The sequence below is a fragment of the Mobula hypostoma genome, chromosome 3 (genome assembly GCF_963921235.1).
Source record: "Mobula hypostoma chromosome 3, sMobHyp1.1, whole genome shotgun sequence".
NCBI lineage: Eukaryota > Metazoa > Chordata > Chondrichthyes > Myliobatiformes > Myliobatidae > Mobula > Mobula hypostoma.
The window spans coordinates 51,927,329-51,954,999 of record NC_086099.1 but is presented as its reverse complement, the minus strand read 5'-3'; the positions used below and the strand labels follow the sequence as shown (position 1 = coordinate 51,954,999).

Here is a 27,671-nt window from a genome sequence, read left to right as displayed (position 1 = left end):
CCTTATTACTGTTACTCTTAAATATGGATTGGGATAAACTTTTTTTAAAAAACTAAAATACCTTTAATTACTGGCAGCTTAAATTGCCCAACAGTTGTTTTCTAGATTTGCAAAAAAAAAAGCTTTATAGATAGTTCCTTATAAATAGATCAATTTTGCAAGGGGAAAATTGCCCCTCATAAGATTACATGTTTTATATCTGCATTACATTAACAGAGGTTTTATTTAGTCAGATCAAGCATTTGGTAGAGCTGACACCTTGTGATATCTGTTTATTTAAATTATACTCTGATGAAATGGTGAGGGAAACCATTTCTCCTCTCTCACAAACCCAACTATGTGTAAAATATGAAAATCCTAAGAAAACTGATACAGCAACTGATTCAGTTGCTGCCATGGAGTGTGGGACAGCTTTGGGAAAAATCTCATGTGATATGAATAAACTGAAGTGGAGAAATTCTATAACAGTAGGAGCAGGACTGGAACGATTGTTTATATTGATGTTTTGTTAATCTCTTGAAGTTAATTGGTACTGTTAAGTATCTTATGTTATTCAAACAATGTGAGTAGTGATTTCAGTACCATTGTAATCTAATCAGATGGAACCACCAGGAAAGTGAAATTCAAGCTAAAATTTGATCAGCCCTGGTGTTACTGAATTCAGAACAGGCTGAAAGGACAGTATGGTCTACTCTTGTTCCTAGGATCTATATGCTACACTTGCATTCAGAGAGTGGAGAAATTCTAAACATGATTGGCACCATAATACACCCCAAATTTGCTGAGACAATATATCATGTAACAGACAGAAGTAATGCCCCTCACTGGTATTGAACACATATGCATATATATTAATGTTCATTAACTATATCATAATGTGACTGATTTGACGCATCATTCTCCAAGTACATCTTGCACTCTTAAATTTAAATTAGCAATTTTTTCAGTTAATCACACAGATACTATTGGTGGAACCGGGTGTTCATAGGTTTATTCAAACACTGAAACTTCAGTGGTTTACATACTGCAGACACAATCATTTACTGCAACACACACAAAATGATGGAGGAACTCTGCAAGTCAGGCAGCATCTATGGAAGGGAGTAAACAATTGACATTTCAGGTTGAGACCCTTCATCAGGACTTGAAAGCTATGGAGAAAATCCCTGACTTCTCAGTCTGGTATGTTAATTGTTTATTCCTCTGCATAGAGGCTGCCTGATTTGCTAAGTTCCTCCAGCATTTTCGGTGTTGCTCAAGATTTCCAGCATTTGCAGAATCTCATGTGTTTGCAATCTTTTGCTAGACTGGATTGATAGATTGTGATCACAGAAGGTCCAGAACAAATATTTCTTTCTCTGAGATAGAAAATTGTCACAACCACGGACTCTGCTCAGGGTCTAGCACCGAAGCAGGCAGGCTGTGCAACAGGTTTGACCATCACCTTTGTGAGTATGGTGTTTATTAGTCTTAATTGGTGTTCCATTCTGGTGGTATTTCACTCCCTTCTTTTTGTTCTAGTCTTGTTGTGACTCGACCGAAAGGACAGCAATGTTTACACTTCCTACTTACCTTGTCTGGGATAGAAGACTACTGCGTTTCAACTGATTCTGTCAAGGAGTAGTGTTCAATTAATATTAGTTATTGTTTTTAGCCATAGTGTTGACATTAACTTTCCAGTTGAAAGCTTTAGTTAATGGCCCTGTTGGCCAGCATTGTTATTATTTTTCTTTTCCTTTAAATTCTGCAAAAGTTCTCATTAAATTCAGTGAACTGTTGACCCACTACAATGTCTTTCTCTCTACACTTTGGCCATATCCGAATGTTTTGACTGCAAGTCTTGAGCACGAAAATGGATCCAGCAGGGACAGAACAGCTGACCTTATCCCTGAGATTCATTGGCCTTGTAGGGGCAAAGTTAAAGGCAGTTGATTTTGTGTTGGGAGAAGTGATTGAAGCAATGCAACAGATAATCTCAGTTTGACAAGCCCAAACTTAGCTGGAGGAAGAGGTGTTATCCTTCGCAGCAGCTGTTCAGCTGCTCACCACAGTTAATCAGAATAAACTGGTAGAAATTTCTGCTCTCACAGCCACAGTCCATGAACTTACAGCTGATGGCCATTAGCATTCTCACAAACATAATTCAGCAAAATTTGGCCACGTCTGTCCCACTTCCAGCATTTTGCAGATCCTCCTATTCTGTCGCCACAGCAGCCTCAGCCACTAATATCTTGACTCCCGAGTCCAGACCAGGAACAACTCCTGACATAGGGTATCTGCTCCACTGGGCAGATACTCTTGTGACCCTGATGGCTGCAATAATTTCATTACCCAGTATGAGCTGACTTTCCAACCCCAGCGGATTAGTTTGATGATGATGCACGTAAACTGGTGTACATGTTATGTCTCCCGGATGAACCACCACTCAGCCTGTTTAACACTCTAGAGGAGCAAGGTTTCATTACAGCCTAGTCACATTGACATTTTATTGCTGAATTAAGAACAGGGTTTGACAGGGTCAGGAGACAGCTGGATCTGTGGTAGAAGGGAAGTGAGGGACTAAGCAGTAAAATTCCACATGCTTTCAGTGGAGATGGGATGCAATGAGAGATCCCTGTTTATTACCTTCTAGCATGGATGGAACATGGTGGTCTGGCAGGAGATCGCTCTCCGTGACGAGCAGGACAGTCTAAATGACCTTATTATTCTGGCCATTTGCCCAGGCAACTGAGTGGAACAGGGAAAGAATATCTCGAATTTGTAATTACTTATTACTCAACCCATCAAGGTGCCAATGAAAGTGGGGTGCATGCACCCATCTCAGGATGAATGAAGGCGGCACAGGAGAACAGGCTTCTGTCTCTGTTGTGGTAATCCATGACATTTAGAGTCATAGAGTTATAGAAAAGTACAGCACAGAAATATACCCTTCTATGCTGAATCATTTAAACTGCCTACTCCCATTGACCTGGCCCATGACCATAGCTCTCCAGACCTCTACCACCCATGTACTGATCCAACCTTCTCTTAAACATTGAAATCAAGCTGTCATGCCCCACTTGCTCTGGCAGCTCATTCCACATACTTATGACCCTCTGAGTGAAGGTTTCCCATAATTTTCCTCTTAAACTTTTCACATTTCCCCTTTAATCCATGACCGCTAGTTGTCAACACACCCAACTTCACTGAAAAAAGCGTGCTTGCATTAACTTTATCTATACACTTCATAATTTTGTATACCTCTCTCAAACCTCTTCTTGAAATCCAAAGATGGCATCGCATATGGCAGCCATGTTGTGAGCTCTATACCAACTTTGCAGTGTACTGTTAATTTCTGCAATTTCCTTTGCATTTCTTCTTCAAGAAGCTAATAGTCACATCAGATATGATCGACTGACCCTTCTGAAAATCGGGAAAATGACACTCACCCACATCGTGCCACCTTTTCTACACTGGGAAAACCTGCTTACACAATCCATGGGAAGCTCATTTACTACACCGTTGCTACCTCTGAAGTGGCGCTGGAGGCGAGGGAGAAGGTCCGTCATCCTGGTCAGGTAGAGAAGGCATACTAATGGGCCGCTGCTCCGTGGCATGCTCCTGGATAACGTTCAGTCCCTGGACAACAAGCTGTGCGAACTGAGAGCCAGAATCTCCTACCAGCGGGAAACAAAGGAACGTAACATTTTGTGCTTCGTGGAGACCTGGTTGATGGAGGAGATACTGGGTCATGCCATCGAGCCCTCTGGGTTCTCCCTGTTCCAGGTGGGTAGGTCTAAAAACCTCTCTGGGAAGAGTAAAGGAGGTGGGGCATGCTTCATGGTGCGACCCCCAAGATGTGCATGCCCTCAAATCCTTTTGTTCCCTGGATCTGGAGTACCTTGTGTTGCTGTGTAGACCTTACTGGCTGTCTAGAGAGTTCACAGCTGTTATTCTGCTGCAGGCTGATACTGACCTGGCTCTCGTAGAACCGTACGAGACCATCAGCACCCTGGAGATTGTACACCCAAAAGATGTGTACATCCTTGCTGGAGACTTTATTTGAGCATTGCTAAGCATTTTCAACACATCCAGGTGAGCACATGGGGAGGCACCATACTCGACCACTGCTACTTTCGCTTTTGTAACGCTTACAAAGTGCTCTTCCACCCACCATTTGAGAAGTCTGACCACTTCTCTATCCTGATTCTGCCCTTGTCCAGGCCAAAGCTGAAACAAAAGGTGACCATAGTTAAAACCATCCAATGTTGGTCCAACCAATCAGTCTCCATGCTACAGGTCTGCTTTGATGACATCAACTGGAATTTCTTTCGTGATGAGGAGGTCTCTGAGTTTATGGAAGGGGTCATGAGCTTCATCCGGAAGTGCATCAAGGACGTTGTTCTCCAAAAATTGGTCAGGATCTATCCAAACCAGAAACCCAGGATCAGCAGTTCCATGCACACTGTACTCACCGCACGAGACAGAGCTTTCACCACCAGTAACCACCAGTAACTCAAGAAATGCAGCTACAATCTACACAAAGTCATCAAGGTAGCGAAACAACAATATAGGGACAAGATTCAGACACAACCTTCCACCAACAACACACACAGTTTATGGCAAGATCTGCACACCATCGCAGACTTCAAAACTAAATGCAATGGTGCTGCCAGCATCACTGCCGCTCTCCCAGATGAGCTAAATCTTTTTTAAGCTGGGTTCAATGTTGCTAACACTGAGACCCTGAGGAGAGAAGCTGACGCGACCTGCACCTGGACAACCTGCTATTGTGCTTCTTTCACCTCAGACGGTTGAAGAAGTTTGGAATGAGTCCCCGAATCCTAAGGACTTTCTACAGGGGCATAATTGAGAGCATCCTGACTGGCTGCATCGCTGCCTGGTACGGAAATGTACTTACCTCAATTGCAGGACTCTGCAGAGAGTGTTATGGGCAGCTCAGTGCAACTGTAAATGTGAACTTCCCACTATCAGGATATTTATAGAGACAGATGTGTAAAAAGAGCCTGAAGGATCATTGGGGACCCAAGTCAACCCAACCATCAACTGTTCCAGCTGCTACCATCCGGGAAACTGTACTGCAGCATGAAAGCCAGGACCAACAGGCTCCAGGAAAGTTCTTCCTCCAGGCCATCATACAGTAATTCACGCTGACACAATTGTATTTCTAAGATATATTGATTGTTCCGTTATATATCTTACTATACATACTATCTATTATAAATGACTATAATTTACACATTGCACATTCAGACAGAGATATAATGTAAAGATTTTTACTCCTCACCTATGTGAAGGATGTAAGAAATTAAGTCAGTTCAATTCATTCAATCTACACCCAAGCAATAAAGCACTAACTTAGACAATCTCACCCTGTAACTCAGATTCTCCAGACCAGGTGACATCGTTGTAAATTTTCTCTGTACTCTTTCAACCTTACTTGCATCTTTCCTGCAGGTAGGAGATCAAAGCTGCACATAGTACTCCAAATTAGGGCTCACTAATATCTTACACAGCTTCAACATGACATCTTATCTCCTGTACTCAGTACTTTGATTTATAAAGGACAATGTGCCAGAAGCTTTCTTTATGACCCTATCTATCTGTGATATGAGTTTTGGACCTGTATTCCCAGATCCCTTTGTTGTACAGCACTCATCAGTGCCCTACTATTTACTGTGTGAGACCTACACTGGTTAGTCCTACCGTAGTGTAACACCTCCCACTTGCCTGCATTAAATTTCATCTACCATTTTTACAGCTGGTCCAGATCCCACTGCAAGCCATGATAGTCTTCCTCACTGTCCACTACATCTCCAATCTTGGTGTAAAATGCACACTTGCTGATCCACTTAACCACATTATCATCAGATCATTTCTATAGATAACAAACAACAACAGACACGGCAGCAATCCCTGCGGCATTCCACTAGTCACAGGCTTCCAGTCAGAGAGACAACCGTCTACTACTACTCTCTGACTTTTCCCACAAAGCCAATGTCTAATCCAACTCATCTTGAATGCTAAGTGACTGAACCTCTTTGACCAACCTACCTTGTAGGACCTTGTCAGATGCCTTGCTAAAGTCCATGAGGACAGCATCCACTGCCTTGTCGTCATTGATTTTCCTGGTAACTTCCTTGAAAAATTCTATAAGATTGGTTAGACACAGCCTTTGCACAAAACCATTCTGACTATCCCTAATCGGTCCCTGTCCATCCAAATGCTCATATATCCAGTACCTCAGAGCACCTTCCAATAACTTTCCCATTACTGATGTCAGGGTCACTGGTTATAATTTTCTGGCTTATTCTTAGATTTTTTTTTAAACAACAGAACAACATTAGCTTTCCTCTAATCCTCTGGCAACTTATCTGTGGCTAAGGATGATTTAAATATCTCTGCTAGGGCCTCAGCAATTTCTGCACTTGCCTTCCACAGAGTCCGAGGCCCTGGGGATTTATCCACCATAATTTGGCTCAGGATAGCAAACACCACCTCCTCCTCTGTAGTCCATATAGGATCAATGATCTCACTTCTAGAGACTCTGTGTCCGTCTGCTGCGTAAACACAGATGCAAAAAATCCATTTAAGTTCTCTCCCATCTCTTTTAGCTCTTTGCCTAGATTACCATTCTGATCTTCCGGAGGACCAATTCTGTCCCTTGCAATCTTTTGCTCTTAACATACTGTATCTGTAGAATCCCTTAGGATTCTTCTTCACCTTGATTGCTAAGGCAACCTCATGGCTTCCTGTAGCCCTCCTGTGTTCTTTCTTAAGTGTTCTCTTACATTTCTTATAGTCCATTGGTACCATATTTGTCCTACCTGCCTATACCTTACCTCAGTGGTTGGTAAGTTGATGGAGAAGATCCTGAGAGGCAGGATTTATGAACATTTGGAGAGGTATAATATGATTAGGAATAGTCAGCATGGCTTTGTCAAGAGCAGGTCATGCCTTACGAGCCTGAATGAATTTTTTGAGGATGTGACTAAACACATTGATGAAGGAAGATCAGTTGATGTAGTGTATATGGATTTCAGCAAGGCATTTGATAAGGTACCTCATGCAAGGCTTATATAAGAAAGTCAGGAGGCATGGGATCCAAGGGGATATTGCTTTGTGGATCTAGAACTGGCTTGCCCACAGAAGGCAAAGAGTGGCTGTAGACAGGTCATATTCTGCATGGAGGTCGGTCACCAGTGGAGTGCCTCAGGGATCTGTTCTGGGACCTTTACTCTTCGTGATTTTTATAAGTGACCTGGATGAGGAAGTGGAGGGATGGGTTAGTAAGTTTGCTGATGACAAAGGTTAGAGGTGTTGTGGAGGGCTGTCAGAGGTTACAGTGGGACATTGATAGGATGCAAAACTGGGCTGAGAAGTGGCAGATGGAGTTCAACCCAGATAAGTGTGAAGTGGTTCATTTCAGTAGGTCAAATATGATGGCAGAATATAGTATTAATGGTAAGACTCTTGGCAGTGTGGAGGATCAGAGGGATCTTGGGGTCCGAGTCCATAGGACGCTCAAAGCAGCTGCGTAGGTTGTCTCTGTGGTTAAGAAGGCATACGGTGTATTGGCCTTCATCAATCGTGGAATTGAATTTAGGAGCCGAGAGATAATGTTGCAGCTATATAGGACCCTGGTCAGACCCCACTTGGAGTACTGTGTTCAGTTCTGGTCGCTTCACTACAGAAAGGATGTGGAAGCCATAGAAAGGGTGCAGAGGAGATTTACAAGGATGTTACCTGGATTGGGGAGCTTGTCTTATGAGAATAGGTTGAGTGAACTTGGCCTTTTCTCCTTGGAGCGATGGAGGACGAGAAGTGACCTGATAGAAGTGTATAAGATGATGAGAGGCATTGATCGTGTGGATAGTCAAGAAGCTTTTTCCCAGGGCTGAAATGGTTGCCACAAGAGGACACAGGTTTAAGGTGCTGGGGAGTAGGTACAGAGGAGATGTCAGGGGTAAGTTTTTTACTCAGAGAAAGGTGAGTGTGTGGAATGGGCTGCCAGCAACGGTGGTGGAGGCGGATGTGATAGGGTCTTTTAAGAGACTTTTGGATAGGTACATGGAGCTTAGAGAAATAGAGGGCTATCGGTAAGCCTAGTAATTTCTAAGGTAGGGACATGTTTGGCACAATTTTGTGGGCTGAAGGGCCTGTATTGTGCTGTAGGTTTTCTATGTTTCTATGTTTCTATACCTGCAATGAACCTCCTTCTTTTACTTAACCTTGCCTTATTTTCTCTTGACAACCAATGTTTCCTACACCTATTCTCTTTACCTTTTATTCTGACAGGCACATACAAGCACAGTGCTCTCGAAATTTCACTTTTAAAGGTCTTCCACTTACCATATACACCTTTGCCAGATACTAGCCTCTCCCAATCCACACTTGCCAGATTCTTCCTGAAACCACCAAAACTGCCCTTACTCCAATTTACAAGCTCAACCGGTGGACCAGATTTATTTAATTTGAAACAAATGGCATTGTGATCACTAGATGCGAAGTGTTCCCCTACACGAAGTGTTCTCCTGCCCTGTCTCAGTCCCTAATAGCAGATCAAGTGCACTTTCTCATTAGTTGCCCTCCTGCAGCCAATTCTCACTAATGGCTACAATATCATAAATCCATGCGTTGTTCCATGCCCTGAACTCATCTGCCTTTCCTACAATACTTCTTGCATTGAAATATACGCAGCTCAGGACATTAGGCATACCATGCTTAACTTTTTGATTCCTGACTTTGCCTGAGGTCTTAACAACTTCTGTCTCCATAACCTTTCCATTATCTGTTCTAGGATTCTGGTTCCCATCCCTCTGCATTTCTAGTTTAACCTCCCTTCCCCCCACTCCCAGTTCAGTGCAGCACTAGCTAACTTTCATGCTAGGATATTAGTTCCTTCCAGTTCAGGTGCAAACCATTTCTCCTGTATAGGTCCCACCTACCCTGGAAAAGGGCCCAATGATCCAAAAATCTGATGCCCTCCCTCCTATTCCAAACTCCTTAGTCTTGTGTTAACCTGTATAATCTTCCTATTTCCGGGCATCATGCCCCAAGTGTCCAGTAAAAGAGGGTACCAGTCAGCAGACAGGGGAGTTCCAATGGTTTGGTTCTCTCTGCAGTCAGCTTCCCCTAATTGTGCGATACATCCTGCTTCCTTGTCATGAGGGTCTCAGACCCACAAACTTCAGGCATTTGTTGATATTGGGGCATCTGGGAATTGCATGGACATCTCTCTGTTTCAAAAGTGGGGAGTTCTGACTCAGAGGTTGTGAGAGAATATCGATGTCAAGGCCCTGGATGGTTGACCTCTGGGCATTGGCAAGATCCATCTTTCCACTGAACCCCTCCAACTTGTGCTTGAAGTCAGCCATAGGGAATATCTCTGCTTCTATCTGGTTGATTCACCTGAACTGCCACTGGTGCTCAGTCTCCCCTGGTTACCCCAACATAACCCATGGATATATTGGTCCCTAAGAGCACTCCAGGAGTGGGGACTGGTATGCCTGTCTAGCTCTCTTGGTCCAGCTCAAGCTCTGGTCTGTGAGTCCCCTCCTGTGTCAACTGCAGGTACGGACCGAGCTGGTATTCTGGCTGAATATGATCTTCTTGAGGGCTTCATTAAAAAGGAGGCTACCTCCCTGTCTCCAGACTGGCTATACGACCGTGCCATTGACTTCTTACCCAGTACTAGTCCTCCTCGGGGCTGGCTCATTTCCCTTGCTCATCGAGAAATGATACCCATGGAAAAGTACAACAAGGAGGCATTGGCCTTGATGTTTATCCATCTATCAAACTCATCAGCTGGTCGGGGTTGGGGGAGTCCATCCTTGCATTAAATTTTGGCCCCTAAACAATATCTCCATGAAGAACCACTACCTTCTTTCCCTGCTTGCCTCTGCATTCGAGCAATCATATTTTCCAAGGTAAGTCTGTACACTGCCTATAACCTTGTCCGTAACAGAGAAGGCGATGATTGGAAGACAGCTTTCAACACGTTCGCTGGCCATTATGAGTACCTTGTGATGTCCTTTGGTCTGGCCAATACTCCTGCTGCTTATCAGGCCCTAGGCAATCAACTCACATCATGCCCATTGGGTTCTACACCTAGATTAATTTCATCCTCATCTACCAGCTCAGTAGCATGAATGCCAAGGCTGATGCTCTCTCCCGACAGTTCAACGTGTCAGAGGACAATGCCAGGCCAGAGCTGTTCCTTCCTTACTCATGCAGTGCTGCTGCTGTAATTTGGGGAGTAGAGGCAGATAGAGGACCACAGGTCACATCCCATTGTTGGAAGGCTTTCTGTATGCTTGTGGGAGTACAGCCTCTCATCGTGTTTCCACCCCCAATCTTACAGCCAGACTGAGGGAATGAATCAGCAGTTGGAGACAGCCCTGCGCTGCCTTGCCTCTTCCAATCCCATGTCCTGGAGCTCCCAAAGTTTGGGCAGGAATTGCCTTCAATAATCTCTGATCATCCTCCACTGGCATGCCCGCCTTGAATGCCAGAAGGGATTCCAGCCACCACTCTTCCCTGACCTGGAGATTGATGTGGGAGTTCCTGCTGCTGAACAGTTGATGCATCACAACAAGTGCATGTGGAGACAAGCCAGGGCTTCTCTGCCGTGGGCTCAGAAGCCACCTGCCCAACAGGCTGACTGCCTGGCCGACAGGTGAGGCTTTTCAGTACAGGAGAGAAAGTCTGGCTGGCATCAAGGGATCTTCCCTTGAAAGCTGAGAACTGCAAATAGGCCCCATGCTGTTGGTACCATTCGTAGTGGAAATGAATATCTCCAACATCTTATATATATTGCGTATAACATCATCAATAAAGATCCACCCCGTATGCCATGTTTCCCAGATCAAGCCAGTTACCACCTTCCCCCTGGCTCCAGTTATCCTACCACCCCCTCCTACCCGTTTGGTGGATGGTTCCCTAGTCTGGCACTTCCTGGCATGTCGCCGGGTGCGGGGAAAATTCCAGTGCCTTGTGGGTTGAGTGGGGTATGATCCCGAGGAACATTCTTGGGTCCCAGCTGATGGCATCCTTGACAAATCTTTCATATGGCACTTCCAGTGGGCACAGGTGCCTTGGGAGCTATGCCTAGGGAGGGGTCGCTGTCACAACCACGGACTTAGCTGCAGGGTTACGTGCCTGTGCAGTTGGACTGCACAATAAGCTTGACGATTGCGCTCGTGAGCATGCACATTCCAGCTCATTAGTGTTCCATTATGGTGGCATTTAACTCCCTTCTTTTCATTCTAGTCTTGTCAAGACTTGACCAAAAGCACAACAACCCCATCAACTCCTGCTTGCCCTCGTCCTTGTCTGGGAAATAAGACCACTGTTTCGACTGACACTATCAAGGAGTGGAATTCATTTAGTATTAGTTACTGTTACCGGCTGCAGTAGTGGCATTAACTTCCAGTTTGAGAGCTTTAGTTAATGGTCCTGTGGGCCCAGTGTTTATTGTTTATCTTTTCCTTTAAATTCTGCAACATTTCTCATTAAAGTCAGTGAACTGTTCAACCTCTTCAGTGTCTCTCTCTCGACTCTTGGGCCATATCTGAATGTTTTGACACAAAATAACCTTTCTTTGAAACAGCACCATTCGCTGAGAATAGTGATGGAGTAAACAATAACAGAAAACACTAGAGGCTTTCGGCATATTAGGCAACTTCATTCAAGAAATCTCAAGCCAAGGTCCCTAAATCACTGAATATATGAAGACTTTTTATTTCTGATTTGCTTTCCACTGTTCATTCTTTCCTACAGTGAACACTCTTGGAAAATACTACAGTTAGTTTAAAGCAAATTGGAACATGTTGATTATTAGGAAGGTACACCACAAACTGAAGTGTTTCTTTGAGGTTGATTAATTTTCTTGCATGTATCCACATAAACACTCACACATGTATGCACACATTCCCTAATATTAAAGTTTCTGACAAAATTGAATAATGTCATTTTAGGAACATGAATTTTTAAGTCTCATGTTTTTAGCTGTTTTCTTCACATGACTGCAATATAACCATAAGCAGATTAAAAGCCTGTATGAGTAATTTGCTTACATTGTTTTATCATAGTTGCTCTGTTTTTGTGTTGTCTAGGATACAAGCAGGAGATCAGCAGTAGTGAACCAGAGAGTTATGGTTTCAAAGTCTCATCCCGAGACATGAGCCCATAATCTACCCTAGCTTTCCAGTACAGTTCTGATAGTGTGGTGGGAAATCAAAGCTTTTATATAGAGGTCTTGTCTACTGATGTGTAACAGTCACATGGTACTACTGTGATATCTCCAGAGTTTGGCAAACATCCCTTAACCAAGACAATCAACATGAGAGTAGCAATATCTGATCATCACTGGATTAAACAATTGGATGATGGAGCCTCTTTATGATCTGTTCTGTATTCAAATAGTTAATTAATACTCACACTCTTGGTCCATTGACATAATTTTCCTGACATAAATCATCCGCTGAAAATACTGATGTGAAATCTCAGTTAGAGTTATAGAGTCATAGAGAAGTACAGCACAGAAACAGGCCCTTCAGCCCATCTAGTCTATGCTGAAAACATTTAAAATGCCTACTCCCATCGACCTCACCAGGACCATAGCCCTCTATATCCCTACTATCCACGTACCTATCCAAACTTCTCTTAAACATTGACATCGACCACTTGCGCTGGCAGCTCATTTCCCTCTCTCACAGTCCTCTGAGTGAAGAGATTTCCCCTCATGTTCCCCTTAAACTTCTCACCTTTCACCCCTAAGTCATGACCTCAGTTAGTAAGTTTTCATCAAGAGTCACTGCAAGATGAAAATATAGCTTTTAATTTCGAGGTCAGTCTGTGAAAAGAAACATCTCAGAGCTCTCATAAATAGCCAGAGCAGGCAGCTTGAATAAAATAGCTGGATAAGATAAATGACAGGAAATGGCCATCTTCAACAGGTCAAAAAGGTTAACCACATGGCTGTTATTGGTGGACGAATGTGCAGACAGGGTTTATTAACAACCTTCCCAACTACCTTTCAACAGCAACATCTTTCTTGATCTCCCATAAGCCCTAGCCACTGATGAGTAGGTTATCTACCTCAGTTATAACAACGCGTGGCAATAAAGATAGTTTTAAGTTCTGATGCCACCTAACCTGCTGTGTTATTCCAGCATTTTCTGTTTTTGTTTCAGATATCCAATGTGTGAAAAAAAATTCTTTGGATAGAAGTCAAATTTTCTTTAAATGACTGGTCCACCCTTGCTCAGTAAACCATCACCAAATTCCCAGGATATGAGTTTGATAGAAAATTGAATACATTCCTAATGGGTACAGCTACAAGCAGCCAATCTCAGCACAGGAATTGCTCTCTTGTCCACCTCTTTCTATATCAAAGATCTCTTACACAAACAAACAGAAACATCATTTTTACTACCTCTCTTCTCCCTCCCCAGCTCCCTCTTCTTATTTCCCCCCACCACTTACTGGTTAACCAATGGAAATATTTAATTTCTCTATTTACTGTACTAAAATGTTTCATAGTTTAAAACCTTTTAGAATCTTCTTTTTTGTCAATAGAGGTTATAATATGTACATTTCTTGGGATGCATTTAAAAGGGAGCAAGAAGTCAATTCTTGTATTTCAGTGCCTGTTACTGTGCTTTCACACCTTAAGGTTAATGTCATGGATATCCATGTTTTTTTAGGGATACATGGTATCTCTCAATTAATTTCAGGAGATTTAAGGAAAATTTCAAGAGAATGGGTTCTAGAGTAGCATGACCTTCAAGTAGCTCTTGTAATATATAGCTAACCAAAGTACGTAGGATATTTAGGGTGTCTGTCATATAATCTTTATCCCTTTGCAACTTGGGTAATCAACAACTGTATTCAGTTTAGTGACATTGTTAGTGACCTCTTATTGATTAGTGTCTCAGCAGTGTGTGACGTACATTTTGCTAAGCCATTTGATCGTTTTCTGGTTTAGCTAGTAACCAAATTTTTGAGTTACACCTTGACATCTACGAATTGCCATGTCCCAAATCTAATGCTATAGACAAAAGTCTCTCATAGCGATGGAAACCAGGCCAGCAATAAGCTCTAAAATAATGATGGATGGATTAATTGCTATAAAGAAACAGTCTACTTATGTGGAAGATACTGAAGAAATTAATTTTATGTATTCCCTCATAGTCTACAGCTATAGATCTTAGGACATTTTAAGAATCTTATGAAAAAGGTACCAATGCTGCAATCCAAAACAAACCTTCTTCACAAAGGCCCGACTGATTCATATTAAATCTCCTGAAGTGACTGCTTTGCTGCCACTGCTACCGTGTGGTAACTGGAATCTCCGGAGCTGAAGGCCCTGAAATCCTCGGCTTTGCGTGTTTCAGCGGCTGGGGGAAGGTCGAAGGCCCTCGGCAGAGGATGGCACTCGGGAGGCTGTATCGGAAAAGCTGCTCGGAAGCTCAGAGTTTTCGATGGATGGACTCGGGGTCAGCTGCTTCCAAGGTATCGGCAAGTTGACGGTGCCTGGAGGTTTATGGCAGGGAGTTTCTCCCTTTTGCCGCCTGCTATCGGGGACTCGGGAGTCAATCGACTCAGGACTTTGAGACTTTTTTTTTACTGTGCCTATGGTCTGTTCTTTATCAAATTATGGTATTGCTTTGCACTGCTGTAACTATATGTTATAATTAACAACATACATCAAAGTTGCTGGTGAACGCAGCAGGCCAAGCAGCATCTGTAGGAAGAGGTGCAGTCGACGTTTCAGGCCGAGACCCTTCGTCAGGACTAACTGAAGGAAGAGTGAGTAAGGGATTTGAAAGCTGGAGGGGGAGGGGGAGATTCAAAATGATAGGAGAAGACAGGAGGGGGAGGGATGGAGCCGAGAGCTGGACAGGTGATTGGCAAAAGGGGATACGAGAGGATCATGGGACAGGAGGTCCGGGAAGAAAGACGGTGGGGGGGGGGGGTGACCCAGAGGATGGGCAAGAGGTATATTCAGAGGGACAGAGGGAGAAAAAGGAGAGTGAGAGAAAGAATGTGTGCATAAAAATAAGTAACAGATGGGGTACGAGGGGGAGGTGGGGCCTTAGCGGAAGTTAGAGAAGTCGATGTTCATGCCATCAGGTTGGAGGCTACCCAGACAGAATATAAGGCGTTGTTCCTCCAACCTGAGTGTGGCTTCATCTTTACAGTAGAGGAGGCCGTGGATAGACAAGTCAGAATGGGAATGGGATGTGGAATTAAAATGTGTGGCCACTGGGAGATCCTGCTTTCTCTGGCGGACAGAGCGTAGATGTTCAGCAAAGCGGTCTCCCAGTCTGCGTCGGGTCTCGCCAATATATAAAAGGCCACATCGGGAGCACCGGACGCAGTATATCACCCCAGTCGATTCACAGGTGAAGTGATGCCTCACCTGGAAGGACTGTTTGGGGCCCTGAATGGTGGTAAGGGAGGAAGTGTAAAGGCATGTGTAGCACTTGTTCCGCTTACACGGATAAGTGCCAGGAGGGAGATCAGTGGGGAGGGATGGGGAGGACGAATGGACAAGGGAGTTGTGTAGGGAGCGATCCCTGCGGAATGCGGGGGGGGGGGAGGGAAAGATGTGCTTAGTGGTGGGATCCCGTTGGAGGTGGCGGAAGTTACGGAGAATAATATGTTGGACCCGGAGGCTGGTGGGGTGGTAGGTGAGGACCAGGGGAACCCTATTCCCACTAGGATCGCTCCCTACACAACTTCCATGTCAGTGTGGACGTGGTGGAGGATTACAGATACCTGGAGATATGAATTGACAATAAACTGGACTGGTCAAAGAATACTGAGTCTGTCTACAAGAAGGGTCAGAGCTGTCTCTATTTCCTGAGGAGACTGAGGTCCTTTAACATCTGTCGGACGATGCTGAGGATGTTCTACGAGTCTGTGGTGGCCAGTGCTATCATGTTTGCTGTTGTGTGCTGGGGCAGCAGGCTGAGGGTAGCAGACACCAACAGAATCAACAACCTCATTCGTAAGGCCAGTGATGTTGTGGGGATGGAACTGGGCTCCCTGACAGTGGTGTCTGAAAAGAGGATGCTGTCCAAGTTGCATGCCATCTTAGACAATGTCTCCCATCCACTACATAATGTACTGGTTGGGCACAGGAGTACATTCAGCCAGAGACTCATTCCACCGAGATGCAACACAGAGCGTCATAGGAAGTCATTCCTGCCTGTGGCCATCAAACTTTACAACTCCTCCCTTGGAGGGTCAGACACCCTGTGCCGATAGGCTGGTCCTGGACTTATTTCCTGGCATAATTTACATACTATTATTTAATTATTTATGGTTTTATATTGCTATATCTATACTCTATTCTTGGTTGGTGCAACTGTCACGAAACCCAATTTCCCTCGGGATCAATAAAGTATGACTATGACTATGACTACTATGACTATGTTAGAAGGGCCCTCCTGAAGATGAATCCAAGGAAGGCGACGGGCCCAGATAGCGTCCCAGGATGGGTTCTCCGGGCTGTGCAAGCGAGCTAGCTGGAGTGTTTGCTGACATCTTCAACTGCTCCTTGCTTCAGTCTAAGATTCCCTCATATTTTAAGAAGGCAATGATAATCCCAGTGCCGAAGAAGAGCAAGGTGGCATGCCTGAATGACTATCGACCTGTGGCTCTGACATCAATTGCTATGAAGTGCTTCGAGAGATTGTTTATGGCACACATCAACCACAGCCTACAGGTCAACCTCGACACTTTGCAATTCGCCTACCGGAGCAACAGGTCAACGGTGGATGCCATCTCTCTGGCCCTGCATTCCTCCTTAGAACACCTGGAGAATAAAGACGCATATGCAAGGCTCCTTTTCATTGACTATAGCTCTGCCTTTAATACCATCATTCCAAATAAACTGATTCCTAAGCTCTGGAACCTGGGCCTTAGCACTCAGATCTGCAGCTGGATCTTCAGCTTCCTCACAGACAGGACCCAGGCTGTAAAAATAGGGGACAACCTCTCCTCTACAATCACTCTGAGCACCGGTGCCCCACAAGGCTGTGTATTCAGCCCCCTACTGCACTCACTGTACACCCATGATGGTGTAGCCAAGTTTCCATCAAGCTCAATATATAAGTTTACTGATGACACAACAGTTGTAGGCCGTATCTCGGGTAATGATGAGTTTGAGTACAGAGAGGAAATTAAGAACCTGGTGGCATGGTGCAAAGACAATAACTTATCCCTCAACGTCAGCAAGATGAAGGAATTGGTTGTTGACTTCAGAAGGAGTAGCGGACCGCACGACCCAATTTACATCAGTGATGCGCAAGTGGAACAGGTCAAAAGCTTTAAGTTCCTCAGGGTCAATATCACAAATGACCTGACTTGGTCCAACCAAGCAGAGTTCACTACCAAGAAGGCACAACAGCGCATTTACTTCCTAAGTAAACTAAGGAAATTTGGCCTGTCCCCTAAAACCCTCACTAATTTTTATAGATGCACTGTAGAAAGCAATCTTCTAGGGTGCATCACAACCTGGTATGGAAGTTGTCCTGTCCAAGACCGAAAGAAGCTGCAGAAGATTGTGAACATGGCGTAGCACATCACACAAACCAATCTTCCGTCCGTGGACTCACTTTACACCGCACGCTGTCGGAGCAGTGCTGCCAGGATAATCAAGGACACGACCCACCCAGCCAACACACTTTTTGTCCCTCTTCCCTCTGGGAGAAGGCTCAGGAGCTTGAAGACTCATATGGCTAGATTTGGGAACAGCTTCTTTCCAACTGTGATAAGACTGCTGAACGGATCCTGACCCAGATCTGGGCCGTACCCTCCAAATATCCGGACCTACCTCTCGGTTTTTTTGCACTTCCTTACTTTCCATTTTTCTATTTTCTATTTATTATTTATAATTTAAATTTTTAATATTTATTAATTTTTACTATTTTACTATGTAATATTTGTAATCTAGGGAGTGGGAAGCGCAGAATCAAATATCGCTGTGATGATTGTACGTTCTAGTACCAATTGTTAGGCGACAATAAAGTATAAATTATAAAGTATAAAGTATAAATAGAGACTGGGCATCTCTTTATGGTAGGAGGGAAAAATATACCCTGACTACTTACAAGCAGAAGCTTTGTTTGTTATCCAAACTTTTGTCTTGCAATGGAGGAGGGCATTCTACAAATAACAATGCAAGCAACACACACACACACACACACACACACACACACACACACAATGCTGGAGGAACTCAGCAGGCCAGGCACCATCTATAGAAATGAGTACAGTCGACATATTGGGGTGCAACCTTCATCAAGACCAGAGAAAAAAAGATGGAGTCACAGTAAGAAGGTGGGGGGAGGGGAGGAAGAACCACACAGTGAGAGGTGAAACCGGGAGATGGGGGAAGAGGTGAAGTAAAGAGATTGGTGAAAGAGATACAGGGCTGGAGAAGGGGGAATCTGATAGGAGAGGACAGAATGCTATGGAAAATAGAAAAGAGGGGGGAACACCAGAGGGAGATGATGGACAAGTAAAGAGGTTAGGTGAGTGAGGGAGATGGGAATGGGGAATGGTGGGGGGGGCAACATTACTGTAATTTTGAGAAATCAATGTTCATGCCATCAGGTTGGAGGATACCCAGACATAATATAGGGTGTTGCTCATCACGACAGTTGAGAAGGCCACGGACTGACATGTCAGAGTGGGAATGGGAAGTGGAATTAAAATGGGCGGCCACTGGGACATCTCGCTTTTTCTGGTGGACAATGTAGGTGCTTGGTGAAGTGGTCTCCCAATCTACCTCTGTTCTCGCCGATGTATAGGAGGCCATACCAAGAGCACCGGATATAGTAGATGACCCCAAAAAGACTCACAGATGAAGTGTCGCCTCACCTGGAAGGACTGTTTGGGGCCCTGAATGGTCATGAGGGAGGAGGTGTAGGGGCAGGTGTAGCACTTGTTCTGCTTGCAAGGGTAAGTGCCAGGAGGAAGATCAGTGGGGAGGGACGAATGGACAAGGGAGTCAGGTAGGGAGCGATCCCTACAGAAAGCAGAAACTGGGGGTGAGGAGAAGATGTGATTAATGGTGGGATGGAGGAAGTTGCAGAGAGGTATGTGCTGGATGCGGAGGCTGGTGGAGTGGTAAGTGAGGACAAGAGGAACCCTATCCCTGGTGGGGTGGCGGGAGGATGGGGTGAGGGCAGATGTGCATGAAATGGAAGAGATGCGGTTGAGGGCAGCATTGATGGTGGAGGAAGGAAGCCCTTTTTTTTGAAAAAGGAGGACACCTCCTTAGTTCTGGAATGAAAAGCCTCATCGAGTTCTCAAACAGAACAAATTGAACCCATGAGCTCAATCCAGAACGCTAACAAAATTATTTTTATTAATTATTTAATAGGATTTGGGCAGTGACTTTTTGTCCATCCCTAATTGCCCTTGAGAATATACTGATGACCTGCGTTCTTGATCAATTCCTGTCATTGTGCTAGGCAGAGAGTTCCAAGATTTGGTCTCATTGACGATGAAAAACCAATGAAATAATCAGCAAGTCAAAGTGGAAGAGAACCTGAAAGTAGTGGTATTCTGATGCACCTGAAGCCCTTTTCCTTCTTATTGGTGAAAGATTATGGGTTTGGAAGGAGGCCTTCTCACCAGTACCATCTTTTGGAAGATTTTTTCAGCACTTGAGCCGTGGCCATCAGAGATTGGGAGTGAGAAAAGAGGTGGCTCACACATTTTGGAGAGTGTGCATGAAAAAGCAGCACCTTGTGGGAGTTTTGGCATTTGAACAGTAGCCAGAGATCAGGTATGAGAGAAGAGGTGACTGACACAGGTCAGCGAGCGTGCATCAAAAAACCATGGTTTGCGTGTGTTTCCGCATTTGAACAGCCGCCAACCAGAGATTGTGATTCATTAGAAAAGGCAAATAAAAATAAGGAAGGGGCAAGCAGAGTGGCCTTTGTTGGAGAGGACAATGTTAGAATGGGGACTTAAGGCTTTAGCTCTTCAAGCCTTGAGTGAGAGAAGGCAGGATAGTTGAATGCTCCTTTTGCAGGATGTGAGAAGGCAGGAAGACTTCTAGTCTCCTTGTTGACTTCATCTGCAAGCTGCAGTTTCTAATACTCCAGGATCAGGAGTTTAAACTGGAATTGGATGAACTGTGGATCATTTGAAAGGCTGAGGGATTGAAAGACAGAATATATAGAAGGAGTTACATCCAAGGTGCAGAACACAGGAAAATGGGTGACAGTCAGAATTATGAAAGTGATTAAGCAGCCATTACAGAGTACCCCTGTCTCCATCCCCCTCAACAACAGACGTACCACTATGGATACCGTTGGGGGGGGGGGGGGTGGATGACTTAGCAGAGGAAAGTCACACTGGCCAGGTCTCTGATTGTGGCTCAGAAGTGAAGAGGAGAGAAGAGATGAGTTTTGGTGATGGGGGATTCATTTCCTAGGGGAACAGATAGGAGGTTCTGTGGATGACAATGAGATTCCCAGATGGCATGTTGCCTCATGAGTTCCAGGGTCCAGGACATCTCGGTTCAAGTCCTTAGCATTATTATGTGGGAGTATGAGCAGCCAGAGGTTGTGGTCCATGTAGGTAGCAATGACATAGATAGGAAGAGTGAGGAGGTTCTGCAATTCAAGGATTTAGGTGCTAAGTTAAATGGCAGGCAGTCCACGGTTGTGATCTCAGGTTTTCTCCTCTTACCACATACTAGTGAGGCCGGAAATAGGAAGGTCATACAGTTTAACATATGGCTAAGGACTTGGTGTAAGAGGGAGCGCTTCAGATTTTTGAATAATTGGGCTCACTTCCAGAGAAGGTAGAACCTGCACAGAAGAGATTGTTTACAACTAAACTGGGGGGAGGGGCTAATACCCTAGTGGGAGGGTTGCTATGGGGGAGAGGGGAGAGGGAGGGCAGAGGGTTAAATTAGAGTTGCTTGGGTATGAGAACCAGGGTGCCAGAACAGATAGTGGTTGTGGAGACAGATGTTGTCAAAACCTCAAAGTCAAGAATCAAAAGATTGAGTATGTTGGGACTAATGTTCTGAGCTGTATATATTTCAATGCACCAAGTATTGAAGAAAAGGCAGATGAGCTCAGGGGATGCATCAACTCTTGGAATTATGATATTGTAGCCATCATTAAGACTTGGTTGCAGGAGGCAGCTCAGTTTTCTGGGGTTCCATTGTTTTAGATGTGATAGAGCAGGAGGGAGTAAAGGGGGAAGGAAGGCATTACTAGTCAGGAAAACTGCTCAGTCAGGATAGACTGGAGAACTTGTCTAGTGAGGCCCTATGGGTGGAATTGAGGAATAAGAAAGGTATGACCACATTAATGGGGCTATATTATAGATGACCAACTGTTTGAAGGATTTAGAGAACCAAGTTTGTTGACAGATCTCATACTGCAATAATCACAAGGTGGTGATAGTAAATGATTTTTATTTTTCTCCATATTGACTAGGATGCCCATACTGTAAAAGGACAAGATGAGTCAGAGTTTCTTAAATGTGTTCAGGAAAGTTTCCTTAATCAGTATACAGAAGTCCCGATGAGAGAGTGTGCAGTTATTGATCTCCTGTTAGGAAATGAGACAAAGCAGGTGACAGAAGTTTGTATAAGGAAACACGTTGCATCTAGTGACCATAATGCTACTAGTTTCAAGGTCATTATAAAAAATTACAGGTCTGGTCCTTGGGTTGAGATTCTAAATTGGAGAAAAGTCAACTTAGACAGTATCAGGAAAGATCTGGCAAATGTGGATTGGGACAGGCTGTTTTCTTGCAAAGGTGAACTTGGTAAGTGGGAGGCCTTCAAAAGTGAATTTTTCAGAGTACAATGCTTATGTGTGCCTGTCAGAATGAAAGGCGAGGATAACAGGTTTAGGGAACCTTGCTTTTCAAGATATACTGAGGCCCTGTTCAGATAAAAAAGCACGTTACCAGGAAAGTTAATAGAACCATAGAACACTACAGCCCAGAAAACAGGCCATTCGGCCCTTCTAGTCTGTGCTGAAACATTATTCCGCTAGTCCCATTGACCTGCATCCAGTCCATAACCCTGCAGACCTCTCCCATCCACCTACCTATCCAATTTATTCTTGAAACTGCATTTGAGTCTGCATTTACCATATCAGATGACAGCTCATTCCACACTCCCACCACTCTCTGAGTGAAGATGTTCCCCCTAAACCTTTCCCTTTTCACCCTAAAGCCATATCCTCTCGTATTTATCTCTCCTAATCTAAGTGGAAAGAGCCTATTCACATTTACTCTGTCTATATCCCTCATAATTTTGTAAACCTCTATCAAATCTCCCCTCATTCTTCAATGCTTCAAGGAATAAAATCCTAACCTGTTCAATCTTTCCCTGTAACTCAACTCCTGAAGACCCGGCAACATTTAGTAAAGGCAAGGCAGTTGGTGCTGTCTACATGGACTTCAGCAAGGTTATTTGACAAGGTCCCACATGGGAGGTTGGTCAAGAAAGTTCAGTCTCTCGGAATTCAAGATGAGGTAGTAAATTGGATTAGACATTGGTTTTATGGGAGAAGCCGGAGAGCGGTGGTAGATGCTTGCCGCTCTGGCTGGAGGCCTGTGACTTGTGGAGTGCTGCAAGGATCGGTGCTGGGTCCATTGCTGTTTGTCATTTATATCAGCAATCTGGATGATAATGTGGTTAACTGTGTCAGCAAATTTGTGAATGACACCAAGATCAGGCATGTAGTGGGGATCATGGATTGGAGTGGGTTCTGGACCAGCTAGAAAAATGGGCTGAAAAATGGCAGATGGAACTTAATGCAGACAAGACTGAGATTTTGTGGAGAAGTTGATTTCATGGCAGCAGTTGGAGATTAAAAGGTAAAGAGAGGGTAAAAGCTCTGAAGGTGGTGTCCAATTGGAAAGGGTGTGTTGGATATGTGAGAAGAAGCCATCTGTGGGGAGAGTGAGGAATCCTTACCTTAGAACTTGGCATAAAGGTGGAGACAACAGAAGAATTAAATCCAAGTCATGGCAGTTGCAGAACTAGTTGAGGTGTAGGCTCAGGGGTACAAGGGTGATGGGAGAGGTGTGAAGACACAGCAGGGGTTAGACCTGGAGCACTGAATGAGGTCAGATGACGGAGAAGGCATAATGGGAAGGGGGACTTGGGGGTGGTGAGTTAAGTGGGATGGGACAAGGTGAGAGGAGGGGTTGATCACAGAGGAAGGAGTACTGTGGGAAGCTGGAGTGGGATACCAGGTCAGAACATAGGGGCCATGGTGAGGAACAGAGGTGGGGGAGGGAAGGAAAAGACCCAGTGGAGTGTTGGGAGCTTAGTGTTGTGTGGAAAAGTGAGGTGCTGCTGACAGATATTCAGGATCCTGAAGTTGGGTGGAAGAGCAAGGAATTCCAAGATGGATCATTGGCAGCCTGGGAATAAGCATATTTTTCAATCCTTCATGGAGGTCAGAAACATGGAGTTTCTAGTATCCGGTGGAGAACAAAGAGGAATTATGGATTGTGGCACAATTTGAGAAATAAGGCTGGAGCTATAGGAGAGAAACAAATAGGCTCAGATACTGATGCATGGCGCAAATGGTGGGAAGTAGGACATGGAGGGTAATTGAATACATGCACCTGTGATTCTGTATGAGGCCCAGCTAGGAAGCCCGTAAACAGAGCTGGAAGCCACTTGGGCCACGATGGCAGGTATTGGTGAATGACATGTGCCAGTAGTGGTGAGTCTTGGTAAGAACGTGATGAGCTGGAGTGCAGCAGAAACCACAGAGGGGGGAGCAGCCAGAGAAGGTCTCACAGAACTCCCATCAAAGACAGGGGAGCAGGCATACCTTGAAGAGACTTTGCAGCAGAATAGTACAATGGAGTTTCCATGCAGAGTTTCAACCCAAAATGTCAATAATCCCTTTTCTCCCACAGGTACTGCTCAACCTGCTGATCTTCTATCATTCCACAGAACCCAAATAGTCTCTTCAGCAAGGATATCCATCTTTGGTATAATTCCTGCAGTTCCCATTCATATATGTATGGTGGCAACTGTATTTGGAATAATAATAAATGTTATAAATCAGCCAGATGATATGGCCAAACCCATCAAACTTATGACCCAATGTCAGCCATGCTGTTGGAAGACCATATAGCAAACTGATGCATTTTCAGAAGAAATATTCTGGTGCAATAATTTGTAAACATGTTCGACATGGAATCCTTCATGATTTCCAAAACCTATCAAATAAGTCATAACTTCGAAGAAAACTTCACTTGTACAATAATCATCCAAGGTGCTGCTATGATTATACCATTTAAATTCATATGTGAATTTGAGTTCTTCTAATATTTCTCAAAATTAAAGTCAAAGTCAAGTTGGTTGGTAGTATGCTCACATGTATGTGAACCTAATTTGGGGGAGCATCACATAACATGAGATATAAACATAACATATGCACAATGTTTCCAAGAAAGACCACAATTAGATCAAAAGAAGCAAGCCATTTGTATTGCAAAGTGGCCAAAGTAGCTATGGTGTTACTACACTGAGGGTTATCATTCAAGGAGATGTGCAGGATGATTCGAGAACTGAATGGTTGGAGGTAAGTAGCTGTTCTTGAACGTGTTGTGGTGTGGAACTTCAGGCTTGATGCTAGCTGTAAGGAGATGGCACGGCCTGGTTGATTAAAATCTTTGCTGCCTTCTTGATGCAGCGTCTCATGTAGATACTACCAATTGTAGGTGTAGGGGTTTTATGGGTGATGTGGGGATTTGCCTTTGATGTATTGGGCTGAATCCGCAATTCTCTGCAACTACTTACCTTCCTGCACATTTGAACTGTTCAGGTTGTGCTGCACCAATCAGGATACTTTAAATACCACATCTGTAGAAGTTTGTTAGAATATTCAGTCAATGCTGGACCTCCTTGATCTTTTAAGAAAGTAATGTCACTGCACTTTCCTTGTGTTCGCATTTGCTTTGGGTAAATACTTGCCCAAAACTGCATCCTTGTTAACATTTAGTTTCACTGGTCAAACAATATTCACAAGTTTCTATATCCTTCAGAGGATAAATTTCTCTTCCTTTTCCAGTTACTGATTTTCTATTCCTTTTCCCTATGCTGCTTTCCCTGTGTCTAAATTATATTTCTCAGACCGACAGTAATCACAATTGACAGAGGACAGGCTTGTTCCAATTGTATAAATAACCTCAAATCAGAAATAATTATAAATATTTCATTTGAACATTGCATCTGAAACTATTTTACTGCTGTATAATTTACTTTCACCTGTTTACATAGGAGTGATGTCGAAGAAATTCAAAGGAAATAAAAAAAAATGACCTGACTGCTGGAAAAGTCTCACCATGAATAATTTAAATGGTAATGTCTAGCTGATAACCTGCAGATTTTGCTTGATTGCTTTCAAGGTTCAGAGTAGGAAAACAAATTAGAATGTATTCTCCTTGGAGATTTCCCTGTGGCTATACATGTCCCTTCGGAAAATAAATACATTAGAGTCTATGAGAGAAGAAATTGTAAATAATGTGTTGACAACAGCATTAGATGACTTGAGCATTCTTTCTGCATTTCATACAGGTTAATGTTCTAATAGGGGAAACTTACTTTTTATGACTGTTCCAACATCTGGATTTCAATTACATCAACCATCTCCGAGCATTGCTAACACAAATGGCATCACAATGGAAGATGCTCACTGTGGGCTTCATTTTGGATTCTTCTAGTATAGAGCAAACAAAACCTTGATGTGAAAATGACCTTTTACCTTTTTGTAAATGTCTACAGTTACATACGTCTGTACTTTTTCTGTAATTATCCCATTGCTTGTTATTTTTGTCTGGATGGTCAGCACAAATCATCTCAGTAGTTACTGTTTGACACATCACTGCTGTTTAGGGCTGCCATGAAGGTCTTCCATCTCTGTCTGTCCTTGGCTATGTACAGACATACACAGATATAGAAGGATTCTTCATTTCTGTTTCCATAACAACTTTTGTTGACTAGCCAGGGTTGTTAGACCTGTAGCCCTGAGCTGAATCCCTGAATCTGGAGGACTGGTGGACCACTTTTAGCCTGGCCTCTGCCCTTTGACTTGCTTGGCATGGGTGGCTCTACCAAGAAGCAAAGTATAAAGCCGTGGCTCCAGACAGCATAGCTCTCTGAGTCATTGACTCCAAACTCTACCAGGAGGTTATGGTCCTCCTGGTGGAAGTCATCTGACGCAATATTTCTAATGTAAAAAAAAAATCAAGTTGAAGGAAGAAAATTTAATATGAAGTAATTTTCCTGTTGGACACCAATTACATCATCAAAAAATATTTCCTTTTTTTCAGATCCCTAGACATTCCTTGTGTTCATTTGTTGTTGTGACAGTCCCTTACTTAGAACATGCAATATTACTGTTGGAAAATGGAACAGATATCCATTGCAGGCACCAAAATGCAGCATTAATCTTGCCAGGACTGGTCAGCAACTGTCAGCAGGCTGGATGGAGAGCAAGGTGTCTCCCAGTGGAGGTTGGTTGTAGGGGATTCGTAGCCCGTTCTTTAGTTAGAGCCTTCAGCATTTTGGGCATCGAGGGAGAGAGGAAGAGGAGAGCCATCCGCAGTACCACCGATGCGGCAGAGAGGACCTCAAGATGGCTGTGGCTCAAAAGAGGGGAGCCATGGAGTCATAAGTAGCTAGCCATCTGGACACAAGCTGGGGTCTGATCAGCCCTGGCTGGGTCACCTGGAGAAGGTTGTATGATGTTGAAAGACCCCAAACACCCGATGATTCCAGGAACATCACTGACGATGTGTCCAGAAGCATCAATAGATGTATGTACACAACAGTCCCAGATCAGATAGAAATGACCCAAATGAAGAACACAGTTTCTATCACTGACTCAATTAGATGTTTTCACTGGAGCTTTGAAATTGTACTTCTACTGTATTATCCACATCATTCATTCAGTGAATGCTCCAAAAAATTTTAACAAGTCAGCACCCTATTTGTCTTGTAGATTTAAGTCTCTCAGGGCAAATAAACTTCAAGTAGAAGAATGAGCAGGAGATGCATTAAAGACATTATCAGAATCAAATTATATTTCTTCCCCGCCACTTGAAACAATAACTTCTCCAGTGCCTGATAATGCATTATCCATTCTCATCCTCCTTGACTACACCATCCTTCACATCAATGTCCATCTTGCTGGGAATATTCTGGTTTGGCTCAATCCTCACTTATCTGATCATTGGAAAAGCTCCATCAGAATATTTATTTTACAGCAGATCTGAGATGCTGAGAAGTTAATTTGATTGGAGTTTTAATAAATATACGTAGCAATAGATTGTATAAAGGTGAAGAAGAACATAGACAATCTGAAATAAAACCAGAAAAGGCTGGGAATGCATAGTCTGTGGATCCATTTGATTATGTCATGAAACTGGAAATCGGATTGCACCTGTTTTTTAGTGAGCTGAAGCATTATTTTATTTAATGCAACTATCAATATTTTCTAATACCTATGTGAAACAACATGAGGGTGGTTGACACCCAGAAACAGTTTGTAAAATGGGACATGCAATGCCTAGCAGAACCACATCCAGTTTAACATAGTTCTTGTCACATTGCTGCACTATATTCAGTTCAAAGCTCACATTAC

At 43.7% G+C, this 27,671-nt stretch overlaps 1 long non-coding RNA gene across 1 annotated transcript in view; it reads right to left on the bottom strand.

Annotated features, from left to right (window-relative positions):
* LOC134343410 (uncharacterized) overlaps positions 1-27,671 on the bottom strand; it is a 157,355-nt gene that overhangs the window by 85,937 nt on the left and 43,747 nt on the right. The window contains exon 2 of the long non-coding RNA XR_010017221.1: positions 23,850-24,054. This is a non-coding gene — a long non-coding RNA (uncharacterized LOC134343410). The remainder of the gene's footprint in view (positions 1-23,849; positions 24,055-27,671) is intronic.